The following is a 22425-nucleotide window of genomic DNA, read 5'->3' as shown; positions in this document are numbered from 1 at the left end:
AGAAAGACTAAGGCCCAGAGCAGGTGTGTCATTTGCCCAAGGTCACAGAGCTAGCAAATAGTAGAGCTAGGATTTACATCCAGGCAGCCTAGCCCTAGAGTCTGTGCTTTTAATCACAACACCATGCTACGTCTCACAAGACCTGTAAACGCATAATGTTTACGAGGTAGCTTATGGCGTAAACCCCGTTGATGAAATGATCGTGTGACTGCCTGAAGGCTCTATGCTCCTCTACAAATGCCCCTGACTAGAAGCTGTTTCCTGCCAGGAGGATTTGGCTTGCTTGATGTTAGGGTGAGTCCATATTTGACGTTTATTAGTGAAATAAAAATCAATCTCCTGTTTATATTCATTTGGGCTTTGGCAAACTGATCTATTATTTCATTTAAGTGAGGTTCACTTTAGAAAATAAGCTGAATTTGTCCTAAAACCTTAAAAAAATAAATTACATCACTTCACACTTTGACTATTTCTTTGCTTTTTCATTTAATTAGTTTTAGACAGGAAGCAAAATCATCCAAGATTATATGTTTGTGTCAATCTTAGGGCAGACTCAGATATTGTAGGACCTGAAAATTACTTGGGAGGCCTTTAAGAAGGAGAATGCAATGTTAAATGTAAAAAATGAGGCAAGGGTGTGGCAGAGGTCTGTTCAAGTGAGGGGCCCTGTGGCTTAAGGGCCACTGGTTTCATGGTGACTCTCCTTGGGTCTCTCACCTTTGATTCTTACGAGCGTTCCAATAAAAATGCCACAAACCCTTACTTTGCTCTTAATTTTCAATTATTTTGATACTACAGTTACGTTCACCCCCTAAAAAGTTCTTCATGAAAACCAGAATTTAGGAAATAAATAAGGAAGGGGGCGATTAAGCATTATTCTTCAAAAAGATTTTCAGAAAAGCAGAATTACAAAACACTGCAGTGTTTTGCCTATAAACCACATAATTAGAATGATGGGTGGATGAGAGGGCAGAGAAATGTAAAATATTATGACTCTTTGTCAAGATGAGGACAATGAAAAATAAAGTATCAGAAATCACAATTTACGTAAATGAATATATTATCTGAGTCACTAAATTTTCATTGCATTGAACAAACAAACAAAAAAAAGAGTCCATTTTATAGGAAGGAATGGAGGAACACCAGAATTGTTAATGCAGCCCAGATCTAATACAGCCCTGGATGGAGAAGTTCCAATTCAATATATAGCTGTAGAGTGAATAAATTACTAAGTGACCTGAATATGTGTGTTTGAGGAACAAGAGAAAGGACAGATGGTGCTAAAGGGGTCACAGACCTCCCCCATCAACCCCAACTTACAACTGCACGTTTTATTTCTAAACCATTAGCCAGCAATCTGGGGGAGGCAGTAGATATGTCCCCAGAGTCTCTCATTATAACAAATGTCTTTATGTTTATAAATCTTGTGAGTCTGTGATGGAATCAGATTCACAATCATGGGTATAATACACTTATTGGAGGAATTCTTTGAAGAACTTGGAGAAAATGCTTTTAGAAGAGCTCCTTCCATCAGAACCACCACATGTTTGTATTCGCTCCCTCTCTGTATCCTCTGGATATGATAAACACACTTTTCCCCAGACTCAGGATGCCCCATTCCACAGTATGTCATTCTTGGTCATTAAATAACAGGACTCGATATTAATGTTGGCCGTCTCCATCCCTCTTTAACAAAGTGTTTTCAGCCAAAGATATTAAACTAGTCAACCTCTCTTTTCCCCTGTCAGAGAAACAGCCAGTATCCTGAAATCACAGCTCATTTGTACCATGCTGGCGTGAATATTCAGACTCCATTTGTCTCCAGCTCTTAAAGGCTGGTGTTAGCATGAATGATAGACATTTTGTTTTGAATTAGCAAAAAGAAGGAGAAAAACCCCCAAATAATAAGTTGGGCCTTAAAATATCTGTTTCAGGGAATGCAGCTCTGCCTTTTCCTCCAGTAAAAGTCGATTTTAAGAAAAACCTAGATTTAATTTGGCAGTAAGTTGGATTTGGGATACAGAGAATAGTAGGAAGGAAAATGTCTCAGTCTTTTCCCCCCAGATTGAGCCTTTAAATCCTATCGGAGGACTGCTGCGTGGACTAGTGCAAGATGTTTACAGCTTTGTTTCGTTGAACATCCCAAAGCAAAGTTTGGGAGTAGCTGAGTCTGTGTCCTTGAACTGTACAAATCCTGTCACAGTTAGAACCTCAGACTTTGGATAGTTTTGTTTGAACGCTAATTAGCACGACCAGTTTTTCCTCTTTACTGCGTACTCACTCATGCTTTTTGAAATCAAAGTCTGGAAAGGAGTTCTAGACAAGAGCTCCTGGCACCATTGTTGGTTTTTCTCCCTGCTATCTGTGCCCTGATCTTGGCTTGCCCACCCTGACACAACCTCTTTCCATCAATAGCTGTGCTAGGCAGGAAGGTGTTCTCCATGGTACAATTAAGGCCTTAACGCCAGGTGCAATTCCCTGGCCAAGGAAACACCATCACTTGGCCAGAATTACAAAATCTGCACATGGTGATGCTGGAATGTCCTCTTACCTTCCTTATCATGAAAGTTTCCAGAATTGGGAAGACCATGAGAACCCATGTTCCTTGTGTCCCCTCAATTCCTAACCACACTTGGTCTCACGGTGTATTTTCCTCTTTATACCCCATGACAAGGACCTGAGAGCAGTCTTCTCAGGGTGAGATGAGGCAGATTCAAGAGCTTTTCACATATGAGCCTCATTCTACAGTCACTACCAGAAATCTGTAGAAAAGACTATTAGTGTAAGAAAGACCCCCTTCAGATCCTGCTATAACAAGTATGGGCACATTGAACTAAACAGGAGACTGAACACTTTGTCAAGGGTGTCCAGGGAGGATTGTTCTGCAAAACTCCAGAAAAGCGGAAGGGAAAAAACCCTTCTCTTTCCATTCCATCTGGAGCTTCCACTGACTCCAAAAATATTGGCCCACAGTGGTTATAAAAACACCCATTTATGCTGTTCTAAAACAGGGTAAAGCCTGCTAGGTGCTTACAACTCAAAGCACTTCTTTTACATGCTCATAGGAAAATTATCTTTCTCTCCAAATTCTATGGCTGACTGATATTAATGAAACACAGTCGGGAGGCACCTCTGCTGGCCACTGGCCACTATTCACTTGGAACACCCCACTAGGCCATTCATGGATTGCAGCGCTGTTTTCTCTTGACTTCAGAATTTCTCCTTTCTCATTTTATACAAACAGCAATTTATGTAAAAATCACTGACACAGGTGTCATTGGCATTTTAGGTAACTGAGCGAAAAATGGCATCTTTTTCCTGGCAACTTGAAGAATATCAAGAGGAAAGTATGGAAGTGAGGGGTACTTAAAAAAATCTGATATCTCAAAGTTCATTTTTAAGAAATGGAAGGGAGTATGCAGAGGAGGAGGAAACTTACAGACCTCTGATAGCCTCTTCCACTAATAATCAGACAATCCAAAGAAAGATCAAGGGTTTCTGCTAAAGAAAGAGAACCAATGGAGAAAGAAAAAAAAGCAAGGAAAAGAAATGACACTTTAGAAAATAAAGGAGAAATGAATGAATAGCTTTCCCCATTTTGTTTGCATCAAACTCAGCAGGAAAAAGTTGGGAAATTCAGTGCTGGGGTAAACATGGCCCGATTAGAAATGACATTTGATAGTGGGGCCCAGAGAGGAGAAGCTTGTTATGGCCACCACAACTCATGGACTGGCCTCTCCATGCCTCATTAGCCCCCATTCTGGCCTGGGCATGAAACACGAAAATACTACCAATGCCTTCTTGAGGGCACAGGAGGTATGGGGTGACCAGCAGGGAACAATGGACTAAGGAGGGCGTTCAGTGCAAAGGAGGTACACTCCCCCCGACTAAGTCCTTTACTGACTGTCTGGACAAGACGATGTTCCATGGCAACGGAGTCCCAGCCTCCTGACCCTAAAAAGGACCCGCCTTCTGTCTCTTTGGACATTAAGGAGTCTAATCCTGGGGTTCCCCCACTGTGCAGTCTGATCAGCTCTGACTGTGATGAAGAAAATGGTCCTAAAGGAAAGTGTTGATGTATGACATCCCTGGGCATGCAGCTGGAGAGTCAAACACATGCTCATGCGTGAAGTTAGCTAGAGGGGAGCAAAGCTGGCTGGGGCAAGCCCCATAGGAATGGTTTGGGGCCTAGCCCCTAAAGGAGAGGACAGAAGAAGGAATAAAATAGGACCAAAGGAATAAGTGGAGAAAGAAATAGATAGATATCCACATTAGCTAATACACATGTTCTTACAAACCCTCATTAGAAGTAGCATTTAGATTTCTTCCTCTTGGGAGGGTCCCTCTCCTGTTATTTAGCAGGAAAACTTTCTACATGCAATTTCTGGTGCATTTTTAAACCACTGCTCCTCTCGCTCCACAATCTTTCTGGGTGGCGTCACCCACTCTCACGGTTTTAATTCCTATGTATAGGTTATGACTGTGAAAATCTCTATCTCTAGTTCTCACCTGGGCTTCAGACTTGCATATCCCTTGTTTTCTAGACACACACGCTTGGCTGTCCCACAGGCCCTTAAATTAGCAAGTCCCAATCTAAACTCATCGTCCTTCCCTCTTGGCTCCCCAGACAGTGTTCTCACAGAAGAGTGACTGTATCTGGAGCAGGTTCATGCTATTTACTGTCTCCTAACTCTTTGAGGAGCGAGGTAAGTCTCCTGCCATCAGTTAACCATATCTTTCTTTCAGTCCCTCTCTCCAGCGTTGACTTATTTCCACCTCTGGTGGGCCGGGGGGCAGGCAGCAAGTGAGGAGAACGCACCACTAATAATCATCATTTGGAGGTAGTCTTAAAGCAAATAAATTATAGATTCAGAGACTGCATCTTCTCATCTATCCATTCATGTATTCATCCAGTCATTTAATAAGTACTATTAAATGCTTACCATTTACAAAACCTCCTCTAGTGCTGCCAAAGATGTAAAAGGCACACTCTTCAACTTCAAAAATTATATAATGTAATAGGGAAATGAGAGATGTGTACAAAGGGCTACAACACACTGTAGGAAAACCAAATATTCTAAGAGTGATATAAATGCTAAGGGAGTTCAGGAGAGGAGAATCGGAGAACAGTCCATATGCAACAAACTAAAAATCAGCATACTGAGAAAAAAAAGATGATGGGGTATTATGGACTGAATTGTGTTCCCCCCAAATGCATGTGTTGAAGTCCTAACCCCTAGTACCTTAGAATATAACTAAATTTGAAGACCAGATCATTAAAGAGGTGATGAAGTTAAGATGAAGTCATTAGGGTAGGTCTTAGTCTGATATGATTGTTGCCCTTCTAAGAAGAGGAAATGTTGGAGAGAGAGAGAGAGAGGCACCAAACATGTGTGCTGGCAGTGGGATGGCCATGTGAAGACACAGGAAAAGATGACCAAGAGGAGAGGCCTTAGAAGAAACCAAACCTGCTGACACCTTGATCTTGAACTTCCAGCCTCCAGAACTGTGAGAAAATAAATCTGCTATGTACCCAGTCTGTGGTATTTTGCTACGGCAGCCATAGCAAAACTTTTCTCCCTACTAGAGCCAACCTCGGAAAAATTGCGAATGAGCGAAGTTTCCTTTAGCCTCTCCATCTACCTTCTGAAATCCCCTCTTTCTGTTCCCCAGGTAGACCTTCTGCTGGTGGAACTTCTCCCAGGTAGGCAGGATTTGCTGAGAGTGAGGGGCATTTCCTCCTGAAATCATCGGTGTCTGTTCAAAGGTGAGCTTCCTCACCCTGAAGACTGACTCATCATCTCTCTATTCTCTCAAGTCAGCAACATTCTTCTTGGGAAGTGAGAACTTCATTATTGATTGGGGACAGTTTTGCTTAAGACATTATATATGCAGGAAAAAATTTTAAATAAAGCAAAAAATCAGATTACAAAGCAGGAAAACAATTCCTTCCAAACTTGTTAGATTACTTGGTAAGTAAACTCTGAGGAGCATAGCAGAAAGCTTGGCTCCGCACAATGCATCTTTAGGTGCAAGAATTTAGGAAATCAGGCAGAGAGGCTATGTAACTGCTCAGATCAGAGCCCCTCCCCAGCAAGAGCACGTAAACTCTACTCACAGCTAAGCAATCAGATGTCCACTTGTGAACCTCTGGTCGATCACCAATCCCTATGAATTCGATTGGATGATCTTGAAACTTTTTAATGATACCTGGTATAAAAGGAGGATGGAAACATAAGTGGAATACATTTTAGTTAACGTGGAACTACATATTTTAAAATACAATTTCTCCCTCAGGTACTGTTGTTGGTTAGGACCGTAAAGGGGAAATAAAGCACAGATATAAATAGATATTGTGCATTTGCATTTTAAAGAAAACAAATACAATTATTACAGAGTCAGTCCCTGAATTCTTCTAAATAATGGAGGGGAGAAGGTGGTATAGTTAGTACAAAGCAGGGAGTACTACCAGTGCCAACGATCAAAGACAACAGGCTTCGGAACATAGTCAGAGACACTGCCTTCTCTAAGCTCATGCTCAAAACCTTCTAAGCCTCAGACTTTCAAAGTCTTTTTGGAACATTTGTCTAAAGTTTTCTGCTGTTGATTGTCAGGAACTTGGCTAACAGGTAGAAGAGGAGGCTCTAGAGGATTACAAATAATTATAGAAAAGTACTGGTAGATAATCTAGAGTTAACTCTCTTGCACTTGAAACACAGCAATAAATATTAAATATAAGAAGGGCCAAAGACATAATTACCTGGGACAGTAAATCACCATCACACCCCTAAACCTGCCCCAACACGATGTAACAAGGGATGCTAATGGAAAATGCAACTCTGGGTTTTAATGTTTGCCTTTCATTTAGTAGAATAATGGGCTCAAGTGGACCTTAAGAACATACCTTGCTTTCCCCCACCCCACCCTTTGCCATTTCGCATCGGAAGAAAATAGAAGTTCATAGAGTTTAAGGGACTGGCTTGGAATCACACTGCTGGAAATTGATCCTGGATTCCTAGATTCTCATTTCAGTTTTCACAGGTAAAAAACAAAACAAAAACCTGCCTAGCATGTTATCTATGGTTTGTATCCATCTGACGAAGGCTGGTTTGCACACTAGGGATTGAGGAACCTTGAGGGCCTGTAAATTGGTCAGCAAGACAAGGTGCCATCCATTTCCTTATTTCTGAGCACTCACTCAGGCTATCTTCAGCTCCCCTCCACCAACCTCAACCACCTCTTCCTACTTGCCCCAAATGCACTCGTCCAAACAACTGTTGTATTGTCATGCATCTAGCGTACCTAGCTCAACCTAATCAGGATCTGGGGGGCTGGGACCCAGGCATATGTGTTTCTCAACTGTCCCCGGTGAATCTACAGTGCTGCCAGGTTGAGAGTCACTGAGATAAAGATGCAGCATTCTTTTCCAAATCACTGAGCCCTGGGCACATGTGGGGGTCAAGTAAGAGGGCTCCGCTCCAAGACCTGCTCCTCTCTATGTGCCAAGAACATATTGGGGATATGCCAATGAACAAATAACCATCGTAGCTGGCTTCATGGCACTTATGGTGTACTGTCCCCCTAGAACAGAGGTTCTTAGGCTGGCCACCTATCAAAATCTTCTGGGAGAGCTGTTTTAAAAAATATGACATGACCTCCAGAGAGGTGCCCAGGAATTTGCACCTTAAAAGAAGTTCCCTACATTCAGTTGCTGATGTAGATTAGAGTACCCATCCCACATAGGCCTCCCATTCTTGACTCTCAGGCTTCAACTAAGGCATAGACTAGAAGAAAGCAAGGAGTTATTCGCCTGGATTGTAAACGAACAAACCAAGAGATTTAAACTTGCAGTGAAAAAAATTCACAGTACCTTCCCCAAACCCTCTGGCAGAGTCAGTGTTTATCTGCCTGGTTTCCCTTTCCCTGGTCCCAATTTCCTCAGTTTTTTTAGTTTTTAAATTGGGAATGAATAAAGAAAAAATAAAGAAATCAGGGATCAGGGGAAAATTTTTTTGTTTGGTCTGTAGAGACTCTGCATATGTTTATGAACTACCTTGTTAGTGAGAAAGAGATAAAAAGGCTTCTGAGAGAAACCATAAAGTGAATAGCAAAGTAACTAAATGTAGAGTTTGTCTTCAGATATACTTTCTATTTTCAGATTTACGATGGACGGACAGAAAGCTGATGAAGCCTTTACTCCTTGTTTTAAGATTTTTCTCTACTGTCAGCTACCTTGCAACTTCAAATAGATGCCTGGGCGAACCATTACTCACTGGATCCCTTTAAGCTTTTTATTCAGTGCCCAACACATAGATTCTGACTGACCTGGCTCAGAGGCAGCTGCTGAAATTCTCTGCAGGCAAAGCTAAGTCTAGACCAGACATAGTTAGGAAAGGAACTACCCGAGATGAAGGAAGAGGGGCTGGGAGAGAGAGCTGGACGGTGTGAGGTAAATGAGCCCGTTTCCCTACCGCAGTCCCCCTCCCAGCCAGTGGCAAACAGCCAGGTGCTACTTATTGCTCCTTTGATTGAACTATCTTCTCAGGCATGTGGGGAAATTTGGGTTTTATATGAAAGCATTCACTATGGGAGAATCAGGGTGTAATAAAAAAGGAAGGAGGAATTTCTCTCCTTTCAATAAGCTTTCTAGTCCTCCAAGAGGAGGGATTTTCTTAAAACCCTTAGGAAACATCTACCTAAAGCCATTCAGTAGCATGACAAACAGAAACTAGCCCCTTCCTAGGTTACACAAATGGAAAAATATTGACAGTACATATTTGAAAAAAGTGGTGACAATTCTACTTTAAAATTCCTACCAGGGCTTCCCTGGTGGCGCGGTGGTTGAGAATCTGCCTGCTGATGCAGGGGACACGGGTTCGTGCCCAGGTCCGGGAAGATCCCACATGCCGCGAAGTGGCTGGGTCCGTGAGCCATGGCCGCTGAGCCTGCGCGTCCGGAGCCTGTGCTCCGCGGCGGGAGGGGCCACAGCAGTGAGAGGCCCGCGTACCGCAAAAAAAAAAAAAAAAAAAAATCCTACCACAAGCGTTCACAGAAAGATACCAGTTTTCAAACGGGCACCAAGGCGTTGGATAAAGGGGAGGGTCTCAAATGATAACTTATTATAACAGGGAGTTATCGCAAAGGTTAAATTAGGGATCCTTTATAAAAATGAATAACTTTATGGAGTCAGCAAGAAGAACCAGGTTTTCATTAATTTATAATTTTGCCTTGTACAGTCGAGCTAGGATCCTTTGATTTGAACATGAATATTTATACTAAAAAAATCCACCATGACTCTTCTATAACATGCCCTGCTCTCATTATGGAGATATTAATAACTACTGTGTAATAAGGGCTTTTAGTGCCAGGCCCTGTGCTAAGCTCCTTGCACACATCTATCTCATTTATTACTACAACCTAGTGAGATACATGTTCTTAACTTAAGAGAAGCACTGAGAAGTTTGTTGTGTTTAAGACATTTGCCTAAACTCACCCAGCTAGTAAGTAATGAAGCCAGTATTCAAATCCAGGGGCTGACCCAGCCTGATGGGTGTATGGGAAGGAGACATGTCCACATTCATTTATTCATTGAGTGAGTTCTCTAAGCCAGGATGGGACACACAGGGAGGAGCAAGGACTCTGCTATCATGGAGCTTACATTTTGATGAAGTACAGACAGCATACATGTTTCCAATAGTGAGTAAATAAAAGAGCGTGATGTGATAGAGGGCCACTGGAGGGCCACTGAATGGTGAGGGATGGTCTCTCTGAAGAGGAGATATCTAGGCTGAAAATATATTTCTAAGAAAGAGTCACTCATGTGAAGAGTGTTCCTGGAGGAGCCCTTGAGAACCCTAGTGTGAGGTAGAGGGTTTTATGAGATGACCGTGTGCTCTGTGATCATGAAACTCTTCCCAGTTGTTCAGTCCACATGGGATTCAAGCTTATCTGTGTATTAGCAGAACACACAATGCTGAAAGATGTGCTGAACAAAGGGACTTACCAAAAAATTATTCTCAAAGTACCACCTTTGCCAGAAAGCATGAGGGTGGTAGAGGTGCTGGTAATCTGTCCCTACCCATAGGGGAGAGTGCCAGGGATATACCTGGTCACCTGTGCATCCAGTGTCCAGAACGATAGAGGACCCCCTGTGCTCCTGTTCACTTGGTAAACCTGAAGAGAGCTGCCTTCTGTGGGTTTACGTGAGTTCCTTTCAGTCTTGGGCATTGGAGGATAAGGCAGAATATTTCTTAATAATAGAAGAATGAAACACTACAGGATATAATCCTTGGAATGGGAAAGGAATGGTAAGAAGCTACTTCAGTCTTAGTTGGCAGGAAGTCACATAACTTGTGTAGGGATAATTGAAATAAAATATTTAAAAATAGATATATGGGTTTTAGTCAAAATGTGTCAGTAACAATAAAACATTAATAATTGTCTCTTGTGAATTGTCTCTGTTTTGCATTTATAGCTGAATATGGGAGCTAGGAGTATTTTAGGAGAGAATAAATATGTGATCTCAGGGCATTTGGGTCATTTAAGTAAATACTAATGAGTGAATTGACCTTGACCAAGTCATTTAAGCACTCTTGGCCCCTCAATTTTTTCATCTGTAACATGAAGCATTTGGAATAGATTTTTAAGACCCCTCCAATTCAGATGGTTTATGTAGAATTCTATGGCCTTTTAAGGGAAAAAATGTATTGTATATGTCTCAGTATCTGTGAATGACCTTGTTATGGTTGTGAATAAAATAAGTTCAATCATGTTCACCCTTTTCAGCATCTAATGGGTTTCCCAGAGAAAGGTATTGCTTTCCAGGGACCAGCTACCCTACCCCTTCTCCATTATTTCTAAGAGATGAGTATATTTTATAGCTCTGAGAGAAAGGATAATGTATCACATAATGATATCTATAATCTGTTGAATACCTACTATGTGCAAGGTACTTGATATCTGTTATCTAATTAAAAAGAAAACTGTGAAAATAGTTGTTCTTAGTGTCCTATTTGAAAGTAAGGAGACGGATTCGGATTCACTGTCACATAGTTAACAAGTAGCAGAGTTGACATTGCAGCCCAGATTTGTTTGACTCCAAAGCTCTTTCCATGACTGAACACTTGGAGTAGAAAGGACAAGAGTATATAAGAGAATAGGAAACTAAGCAGAATGTTTCTGAAAAGCACAGCAGAGTTTTCTGTAGTCTCATGGAGCTAAGTAGGAAGAACTCAAAGTTCAAGAAGGAAGAACCATTCTGGAGTTGATATATCAATATCTTAATTGTGATGGAAGTTACACAACTATCTGTATTGTCAAAACTTACAGAACTGTACACTAAAAAGAGTAAATTTTACTGTATATAAATTATACTTTGCTAAAAAATGGAAGCAAGGAAAAAAAAAGAGAAAAGGGTCTTGGGATACAGTCTCAGTTAGACCTTTGTAGAGTTCATCCGTGGAGAAGGGGCAAACTAGAGGTCGATGGAGTTGTACAAAATGGCAGATGAGTTTCAAATCACCTCAGCCCTAATTCAACTAAAGTGAACTTCCCCAACTCTATCAAACTACCAGAAGATAGAGTAACTCAATTTGGAGGAAAGTAACGTCACCTAGCACCTCAGTTGGACATCCACATGGACAAACAGAAAACCAAATCTTGACTTTTATTTAACATCATACGCTCCCCTCCCCCAGTTCCAGATTGACTGTAGATCTAAATGTGAAAACTTACACATTAAAGCTCGCAGAAAAAAGAAGGTACCTCCATGATCTTGGGATACGCAAAGATTTTGTAAACAAGATGTATAAATTATTAACCATAAAGGAATAAAATTGATAAACTGTATTGCATTAAAATTAAGGACCATAAAGAGAGTGAAAAGGCAAGTCACAGACTGAGAAAGTATATATTAGTAAAACATATATCTGACAAAGGATTTGTATCTAATATACAAAGAATTCCCACAAATCAATAAAAAAGATAGATGACTCAACGGGAAAGTAAGTAAAGACTTTAACAGGTACTTCACAAAAGAGGATATTAAAACGGCCAAACAGACATATGAAAAAGTGCTCAATCTCATTAATCAGAAAAATTCAAATTCAAATTCCACACCACTAGAATAACTAAAATTTAAAAGACTGACAATTCAACGTTTTGATGAGAAACTATAACTCTTATGCACTGCTGTGGGAATGTAAATTGGTACAATCACTTAGGTAAAATATCGATATTTGGCAGTATTTGCTGAAGCTGAATATTTGTAGATCTGGAGACCTCAAAATCTTACTCCTCGGTGTATACACGGCAAAGATCCATGCATATATTCATCAGAAGACGTGAACTAGAATGCTCATACCAGAACTATTCACAACAGCCGCATACTGGAAATCAACTCAGTGTCTATCAATAGTAAAATGGATAAATTGTGGTAGGCAAATGACGAAATACTGTAGTGCAAATTAGAATAATCTAGGTATCACTCAGGCAATGAATCTCAGAAACACAACTTTAAACAACAAAAGTCGGACACCAAACAAAAATTCTATAGGATTACATTAATATTACATTCAAAAACAGACAAAACTAATACTTGGTGCTAGAAATCAGAATGATGGTTCTCCTGGGGCAGCGGCCAGGGGTGGCGGGGAGGAGGCATGACTGTGGAAAGGGGCACGAGGGGGGCTCCTGGGGTGCTAAGCAATGTTCTGTTTCTTGATCTGGATGCTGACGACATCACTGTGGTCATTTTGTGAAAATTCATCATGCTGTACAGCTGGGATTTGTGCACTTTTCTGTATGTTACACATCAATAAAACGATTATGTTAGTAATGTGAATAGAAAAAGATGACAACAAAAGGGAATTTATGGGCTCGAAATACATAAAATCATGAAAATTCAATATTCCCAGTCATATATTACACTAGTAGGAAAATAAAATAATAAAAAGAAAGACAAACAATGAGAGAAAACAAAAAGGTAATACAAATCAATGTACTCTGCAGGGGGAAACTTGTAGTCGGGAAGCCTGGGATCAATTTGGCCAGTTATTTCTAAATTAAAAGTCAACACTGGATTATTTACCAATGACTTAGTGAACTTTCCACATATATATTTTGGCTTACTATATCTTAGAAGGGAAATATTGAATGTTTTTGCAAGTGGCCTATACCAAAGTTATTCAAATACAGGGACTACTTATCATCTTAAGATGTTGTGAAACCTCGCAGTGCATTCAGCCCCTTGCTTACTAACCACAATTTCCCCTCTTCACTTTCAAACACCACTCTTCCCAAATCTATCTCCAGTGCCTCACATGTGCATTAAGTGCTTGCACTGCACAAAGTTTCCTCTTCACTTGTTTCAATTGTATGTTTCCATTTAAGCTCTTACCTGTGTATCTTGAGCAACACTTGTCTATAGTTTGCTTGAATTTCAGTGTGAATTTTTACAGCTGTGGGAGAATCTTTTGATTTTCATAGGATACATTTTTTCATAGTATCATGGAATTATGCATACGGCCATACACAGATATTTGTATAAACTCGTAGATAAGAGAGACAAGGTGTATTAATAGGATACTATGTCAGGAATTTAGCTACCAGGCAGACTAAATAAAGCGAGAGACTAAGGAAACTGCTCTTATAATTCAAGAAAAAGTCAATTATCCAATGAAAGTAAGAATTCTCTTGGCATTCTGCAACAAACAGATTCACTGGGTTGCTAACAAAACTTTACACTATTCAGTTGGGTTGGACATAGGTCTTTCCCTTGAAAGCAGCATGGAATTGTGAAAGAAGACAGGCTGTGGGGTCATAACAGGTATGACCTTAGGGGAGTTCTTTGTGGGATGTCAGTTACTTATTTAAAAATGAGAATAATAGGGGATTCCCTGGTGGCGCAGTGGTTGACAGTCCTCCTGCCGATGCAGGGGACACGGGTTCGTGCCCCGATCTGGGAAGATCCCACATGCCGCGGAGCGGCTGGGCCCGTGAGCCATGGCCGCTGAGCCTGCGCGTCCGGAGCCTGTGCTCTGCAACCGCAGAGGCCACAGTAGTGAGAGGCCCGCGTACCGCAAAAAAAATAAAAATAAAATAAAAATGAGGATAATAATAACTGCCTTGAAGGGTTTTTACTCCTCTGTGCCTAGGTAGTTTTTTGTTAATGGCTCTATGGAGGCCTTGCCACAGCGGGCTGTCATTGTATGAGCATGGGCTTCTTGATGGCAAGGACATGGTCTTACCCATAATTCTATCCCAAGCATTTAGCAAATTCCATGACATATAACACGCTCCATAAAAGTTTATTGGTGAGTGAATGAATGAATAAATGAGATAACATATAACCTAGAATGCTATAGGCCCCCAATGAACATTACTCCTCTCTTTTTCTCCTCCTTTATTATTCTCTATCTGGAAAGCAGAATGAATCAACCCTTAGCTTATTTCTAGTAGGTGGCCAGGACTAGCAAAGGTAGCCAAGGAAATTTTTCTGAATTCCCCTTAAAATTTCATGGGAAGCCAAGGATATAGCTTATATTTTTGTTCACAGAGGAGCCAATTTTGCACAAATATGAAGATGAAAAAACATTCTTATTAGAACAGAACAAGATCACATAATAGTACAAAAGAAGGGCTTTGATCTCTTAAAACCGTGCCTATTTGCTGCAGCCTTTCCTATTTTTTCTTGGACAGTTTTTGAATTAAGAATAATCCATGATGCTGTTTGCATTGGCCAAGATTTTTCAATTGTTAATAAAAGAATCAGAATAGATTTTTAGAGGTAAGATATTTTCTGATCAGAGAAGCATTAAGAATGTGTCCATGGCAGGGTGAGGGTCAGATGTTTATTTTTAAGCTGTATGAAAAGTTCTCTACTTCTCTAAAGCAAGTCAGAAAGTGAAAGTAATTTATGGTATTATGAAATTTCTGGACTTCTCATGGGAAAGTGGCTGACCTCAGTGTTTGATAAGCTTCCTGTGGCTACAAACATACAAGCCATTGACTCCTAAGAAAAATGTAACATTTCTCTTCACAGAATCATGGTGCGCCTGCGGCTGGAATTTGGTTTAACTGCCTCGCATCAGGAAGAATCTAATGTAGATATTTTTAAATGTCCGAAGCTTGTGGAGATGCAGTCGTAATTGTCTCTGTCACCATCATCATCATCATGAAAGTCAACATCACCACCACCACCATCATTATCATCATCAACAAGCACTGATGTTTGTTTGTATTATTTGTAAGGCACTGTTAAATGCTAGGGTTCCAATGAGTGATAATAAATGGTACAATTAATTTTTATGTATATTAAATTTTCCAAAGGATATAGTCTTCATGGCACTCTTTTGCCTATGTGGCTATGTATGGCTTCTTTATTTTTTAACTGAATATATATTATTTACCAGGTATTATTTTATTTTTAAATAACAGTGTTATAAAGATATAGTTCACTTACTATACAATTCATCTATTTAAGTGTATAATTCAATAGTTTTTAGTATATTCAGAGTTGTGCAATCATCACCACAATCTTAGAACATTTTCCATCATCCCCCAAAAATCCCTATACCCTTTAGCCACCTCCCTCCACTGCTGAAAGAGCCCCTATATCTCCCAGCCCTAAGCAACTACAAATCTATATTTTATTTCTATAGAGTTCCCTGTTGTGGACATTTCATATGAATAGAATCATATGATATGTGGTCTTTTGTGACTGAGTTCTTTCACTCAGAACAATGTTTTCAAGCTTCATCCATATGGTAGCATGTATCAGTATTTCATTCCTTTTTATGGCCAAATAATATTCCATTGTACGGATATATCACAATTTGTTTATCCATTTCGTTTGCTGATGGGCATTTGGGTTGTTTCCATCTTTTGGCTATTGTGAATAATGCTGCTATAAACATTTGTGTACAAGTTTTTGTGCAGACATATGTTCTCATTTCTCTTCGGTATATACCTAGGAGTGGAATTGCAGGGTCATATGGTAATTATTCTATGTTTAATTGTTTGAGGGACTATGAGACATTTTTCCAAAGTGGGTGCACCATTTTATATTCCCACCAGCAGTGTATGAGGGCTCTGATTTTCCTACATCCTTGCTATGCAAGAGGAATAACTTATAAATATATCTCCTGTGCAGTAAACTTCAGGCATATAGAATAAGTTTGATAATTGTAAGTTTACATAAATTGAACCGATTAGTTCCAAGAGACTCTCAGTTTTTTTAACAATCTCAGTACTCAGGAGTTTTGGATATTCACAAAGAAGCAATGTCCTAATTCATTACTTTCTGGTTGAGACTACAGGTAATCAAAGCAATTGGATTATTTATTCAGTTCAGTCAACTCAGTGGAAAATTTGAGCACACTTTATTGATTTAGTGAATTGATTTTCTTGTTTCTGTTATATGTACTTTGTTTAAAGTATTCTTAAAACTTTTTCAAGTGTTAGCTTTGACTACTGATTAAAATTTAAGTACCTGAGAACAGGGCTGTATATTATATATTTTTTATGGCCAGTTGCTGAAGATGAGCAAAAACACAAAGCAAAATAACACTGAAAGTGGAATGATCCTGTCCCTATTCTCTACCTTCTAACCAGCTAGCACTGCCCAACTTTCTCTTCCATGCCAGGGCTGTGTGCCGAGACCTAATCCAGTCACTGTGAAGCACAAAACTCTGACACGGAATCTGAACAGTGGTAGGGCTGTGGGCTCAGGTCAGAACCTAGAATCACCTTGTCTTACCCATGTAACAAAGGCAAAACCATCAATGCGTGTAGCCCTGAAAAAAAATTTGCTGGTTGATGTCATTCCTCAGCATTTAAAAAAAATCAGCCTCTGCATAATTTATTTGCACATTTAACTCAAAGAGTAGCCAGTGAAGGCTGTAATCCCATGGATGAGATACAGAGGCCTTTACACTAGAAAACTGGTAAAACATCACACTCACTCTGTCTCTGCTCATCATCACCCAGTTATCAGAATGTTTGTGGTCTTGGAAACTGGACATCGGCAAACACAGCAAAATAACAATGCACAGGGGACCATTTTGTGCACAGGGCCCTGGGAAGGGCCAGTGGAATTCCTCTGATCAGTCTCCTTTTGACTTTTTCCCAGAGACCTTGTTTCTGCACTGAAATGTCTGGAATGCTTGGTAGGGACGAAGTGGGTTGGTCACAGGGCAATTATGCTACTATCATCAATGAGATCAGCCATTTGTGGACTGATTTCCAAGTGACTAGTGGTATCACCAGTGGGTTAAGAATACAAATGATAGCAATTTTACAGTAAACAGAACTTTCACATTCCTTTTCCCAAGTGATTTTCATGTCAAGCCCGGAGATCAGTAAGACAAACATTATTGGCAACATTTTATAAATGGGACCTAGAGAGTCCTGGAGAGGTTAAATGGTTTACCCAAGGCCTCTCAGCTAGTGGTGAGTAGATCCAGGTCCCCAAATCTGTTCTCTTTGCAGAACACCATTCTGCCTCTTGTTGGTTACTTAACAACCAAGTTCATTCAGCAGGAGCTGGTTATTTTTTATTTTAAGACAAATCAATCACTATATTTAGTTTTAGAAGACAGATGAATCCACTGATTTGATTCCCAACTGCTATCATGGGATAAAACTGTTCAAAATGACAATCCTGAGAACTGATTCTTTGTGACCCTTGCAATTTGCACTGTCTTTGCAGTAATGACATAGTGGGGGGAGTGTTACGACTGATAAATCCTTCAAGTAACCATCCTAACCCCAAAGCATTTGAACATCAAAATAGATCTGTCAAGGTATGGTGGCCCACCACAGTGGCTTTCCACTTGAAGTCTCGATCACAGCGTCATTACCTGTGAAGTGTACCATCAGATATTTGAGGCTTCATGTGATTTATTCTTTTTAAAAACATTAGGAAGGATTCAAGCTTATTTCTATAAACTTGCCTCTCACTCAGCTTTATTCCTGGAATCTTTCTTGAGTGGAAGAAAAGGCTTTCCTATGTGTGTTCCCATGAGTGAGGCTTCCCTGTGAATATCATTCCGCAGGCATGACACGTGGAGAAAAAAATTCTGAGATCTGCTCTTCTTCTATTTCTATATCATGAGACAAAACATCAGGCCCAGTTTGAGATTCTATTTCCAGTTAAGAAGTGGAAGTTGCTAAGGATGTAGCAGAGACAGACAGCGACAAGATTTCTGCCCTCACAGAGCTAACTCCCTAGTGAGAAAATTAATAAATATTAAACTATTTATATCTTATTCACTTTTTTGTTGTTTTTTGGCTTGAGTTCTTTTTTAAAAATTTTTTTTTGTGGTAAGAACATGTGATCTGTTAACATGTGATCTACTCTCTTAACATCTTCTTTACTTCTGTATCCCCAGTGCCTTGCGCAGTTCTGAGCACATATTAGTTTCTCGGTAAATACGCGTTAGTGAATAAATAAATGAAGTTTCCAGATGTCCAAACTTTTCCATTTCTAAATCTTGATTCATTATCCAGTGTCATTCTTTCTGGGACCAGATTGAAACTGGATACAAAGAGGACAATCAGAATCTTGCTGAAGCCTGGTACTAACAATTTTATTGGCAATTATATTAGATGGTTGATGGTAATGTGGACAATATCCCAGCGTCAATCTGTTATAGCCACAAACTTAAACCCAGGCTGCTATCTTTTACAAACCTGTGTGTGGTTAAACAAACGGAGCATGGGGTGAAGATACAGATGGATCAATAAAACCCATTTTCACATTAATACAACATTTCAAATTTAACATCCTACAATAAATTTATCTTTAAAGAACAGCATTTTTTAAACATAGCATCTGTCTTTATTCATATGCCAACAAAAATACCAACAGAAGCCTCATCAGGGACAACATTTATAGCTGAGTTGATTGAATTAAATGAAAAAGATAAATTAGTTCAACAAAACCTTTTGGGCAACCACCACCAAATAATTTCACATCGGGCAGCTCTCCGTGTTTTGAAATGGCAATTCTGGCGTTACGAAGGCACGTATAAGCTGAATAGAGCTGACATATATATAACTGCAAAACACAGGAAAATGTACTTTTCAGAGACAAGACAACAATCCTTCCATGTTTGGAACATAAAATGTGATTGTGACAAATCACTGCTAAAGAATGAAAAACAAATAACGACTGTAACTCAAAACAACTAGGCTTACATACAAATGCCATCCTAGAATATTGGATAGAACTATAAATACATTATGTGAAATATACTACAAGTGTGAGAGAGGAAAACATTAAATTTAGCCAGAATTTAAATGGTATCAAGGCTGCACAGATACTTAGGTTGTTTGGGCAGTGTTTTTTTTCTTCTCTCTCTCTCTGAGCCCTTTCATTTCCTGATGTGCCTCAAAAGGAAAAGCTCAGAGATGAAAGTAAAAACTGTCCTTAGTATGTTTTTAGGCTGTTTGAATCCAGAGGGAAATCCAGCAGTGCAGGCACTTCATCATAAGATCCCTGAGTGAGCAATCACTTTTTTTTTTTTTTTTGTGGTACGCGGGCCTCTCACTGTTGTGGCCTCTCCCGTTGCGGAGCACAGGCTCCAGACGTGCAGGCTCAGCAGCCAGGGCCCCGCCGCTCCGTGGCATGTGGGATCTTCCCGGACCAGGGCACGAACCCGTGTCCCCTGCATCGGCAGGCGGACTCTCAACCACTGCGCCACCAGGGAAGCCCGCAATCACATTTTTATACCATTTACATCCCCATAGCAACTCATGCAGTACTCATCAATTATTTAGTGGCAGGCTGAAATACTGATGCTTTTCAAGACTATTTTTGTTTCTATTCTACTCTATTGCAAAAGGTTCCAGATCATTAAATCTGTAAAGTCAGACCTATCTCTGAAAGCTATATAGTTATACATCTTATTATGGAGAATATACAAATATGAATTTCATTATATTATAGAAAATTTAGAAAATATAGAAACATATGTAGAAAACAATCTTAAAGTCTCTTAATTCCTCCTGCCCTAAGATTACTTTAAAGTTTAAATATATCTCCTTCTGGTTTTCTTCACTAACACATATGATCCTATTTTAAAAACAAATTTATTATGTTATGTGTTCAGCTTTTTCACTTATACACATTTTCCTACACCATTCATTTAACATGATTAATAATGTCATGGTTTATATAATCATTCCCCTATCACTGGACATATATTTCAAGTTTGGGCTATTATAAATAATGCTGTAATGGACATTCTTGTACATAAATCTTTATCCCTAAATCTCGATCACTTGGTTTTTAACTACTAAGTAATGTAGAGGGTGATTCCAAGGGATCAAATTGATCACGTTTTCTTTATGTGAATTCTTGTTTTCAAATCACCAACTGGAGAAGTTGGGACAGTAATTACAGTGTCACCAAAATATTTGTAGATGAGTTACAGCAAATAGTATAGCAAGCCAAAATTGTAAAGGCCTCTGGTATCATCCATTCACTGCCAAGATTATAGAAAAACTCCCCCTAAAAGTTGTCTTTAAGAACCTAATTTTCAAGATTAACCAATTTGGGCCTTGAGAGATGAGCTAATTCAAAAGTGTAGCAAATTAAACTATTATAACAAACACATTAGATGTAGATACACACAGTGGAAGGGAAGAGAAGGAATAAGTCCCGGTAATGAGGTGAGCCATAGCATCATGGGAGAGCCACCGGTGGTTTGCGAAGGTCTGGCAAGGAAGTGTCAATAGTGGGCTTAATGCTTAGGGTGCAAGTACTCTGAAGGTGGGGTTTATACTTTACACTTTTGTTTCCTCTCTACAACTCACAAAATATTCAAGAACTGCTCCTTTTTCTTTTGGAAAAAGAATATAATTGAACATAGTCGATAATCCCTGAATTGTTCCCATCTTCAAAAATGGCACCAGCGTTCACTGGGCCGCTTGAGCCCTGACTTGGGAGCCTCTCCAGACATTTCTTCTTCACCATCTATTCTCTGCCACGCCCCATGCAATAAATTACTAAGTCTAGTGATCCTCCCTCCAGAATATTTACTAGAAACAGTCCATTCATCTTCACCATTGTTGCTACCACTCTAATCCAAGCCACTTTATCTCATCTGGGCCATTCAGGAGATGCCTTACTGGTCTCTTTATTCGAATCTGCAAATAATGATCTTTTTAAAAACGTTAATCTGATCAGATAACTGCCCTGCTTACAATACCTCTATATCTTCATAGTGCAGTTAGATTATATATTCAATTATTTATCACAACCCACACTTTTGTTTGTGATCTGGTCCAACATACATCTCCAGTTTCCTCTGGTACCACAGTTTTTGTGATCTGGTCACACTAGCGTTCTTTCAATATCTTGCATAGATCCAAATCTTGCAGGCCATAGAGCCTTGGGTCATGCTGTTTTCTAAGACTAAAATGATTCCCCTACCCTTCCTTAGTAATACCAGCACACTTCTCACTTGGATAATCCTTAGTTTTCCTTAAACCCTCAAAGTCAAAGGTCTTGCAATACTCACAAAACACTGATTTTTGTGTTATAGCACAAGCACAAGATACATGTTAAAAGCTTTAAGTACCCTATCCATTTATTGCCAAGATAGAGCAAATTAAAATTATTGTATTAGATATACAGATTTTTAAGATTGTTTTCCTTTGTGTTATTCTCTTTCATGGCTCTGTTATTTATCTTCATGTACAATTACAATTTGTAATGACATTTATGTTTGGATATCTGTTTATTTAATGGTTGTCTTTCCTACCAGGTTGAAAGCTCCATGAACACATGTCTGCCTTTATTTATTTATTTATTTATTTTTGTGGTACGCGGGCCTCTCACTATTGTGGCCTCTCCCGTTGCGGAGCACAGGCTCCGGACGCGCAGGCTCAGTGGCCATGGCTCACGGGCCCAGCCGCTCCGCGGCATGTGGGATCTTCCTGGATCGGGACACGAACCCATGTCCCCTGCATCGGCAGGCGGACTCTCAACCACTACGCCACCAGGGAAGCCCTGCCTTTATTTTTTAAACCACTGATCCCCTAGCACTTTGTAATTACCTAAGATATAGTAATCACTCAACAAATACGTATAAAATGAACAAATGGACAAGAAACAGTCAAAATATTTCAAAGGAATAACTAGTGACAAGACAGTCAGGGAAACTTTACAGGTTTATCGCCTATTTGCAGAGAGGATATTCATTAAGAGCTTGTCATTGGCTAACTGCTCAATTAATTGAATAAATGAAAGAATATATGGGTGAATTTTTATTAGCTGTCAAGCAGAATATGGTAAGTTCTGAATGAAAGGCAGATACCTATACCAAAGCAAACAGTTAGATAACCTGCTGCTACCACTTTCCTCTAAAAGTGGTTTGAAAGAGAAAGCATGGAAAGCACACGAATATGCTTCCCATCATA

General features: G+C 39.7%; 1 protein-coding gene across 1 annotated transcript in view; it reads right to left on the bottom strand.

The window, feature by feature from the left end:
• The window catches only part of CALD1 (caldesmon 1), a 179471-nt gene that overhangs the window by 107202 nt on the left and 49844 nt on the right, over positions 1 to 22425 (bottom strand). Inside the window, exon 2 of the mRNA XM_065883663.1 lies at positions 6119 to 6210. The gene's annotated coding sequence lies outside the window, so the exon portion shown is untranslated. The remainder of the gene's footprint in view (positions 1 to 6118; positions 6211 to 22425) is intronic.

This window comes from Phocoena phocoena, chromosome 9 (assembly GCF_963924675.1).
Source record: "Phocoena phocoena chromosome 9, mPhoPho1.1, whole genome shotgun sequence".
Taxonomy (NCBI): Eukaryota; Metazoa; Chordata; class Mammalia; order Artiodactyla; family Phocoenidae; genus Phocoena; species Phocoena phocoena.
This window is presented reverse-complemented; position numbering and strand designations above follow the sequence as displayed.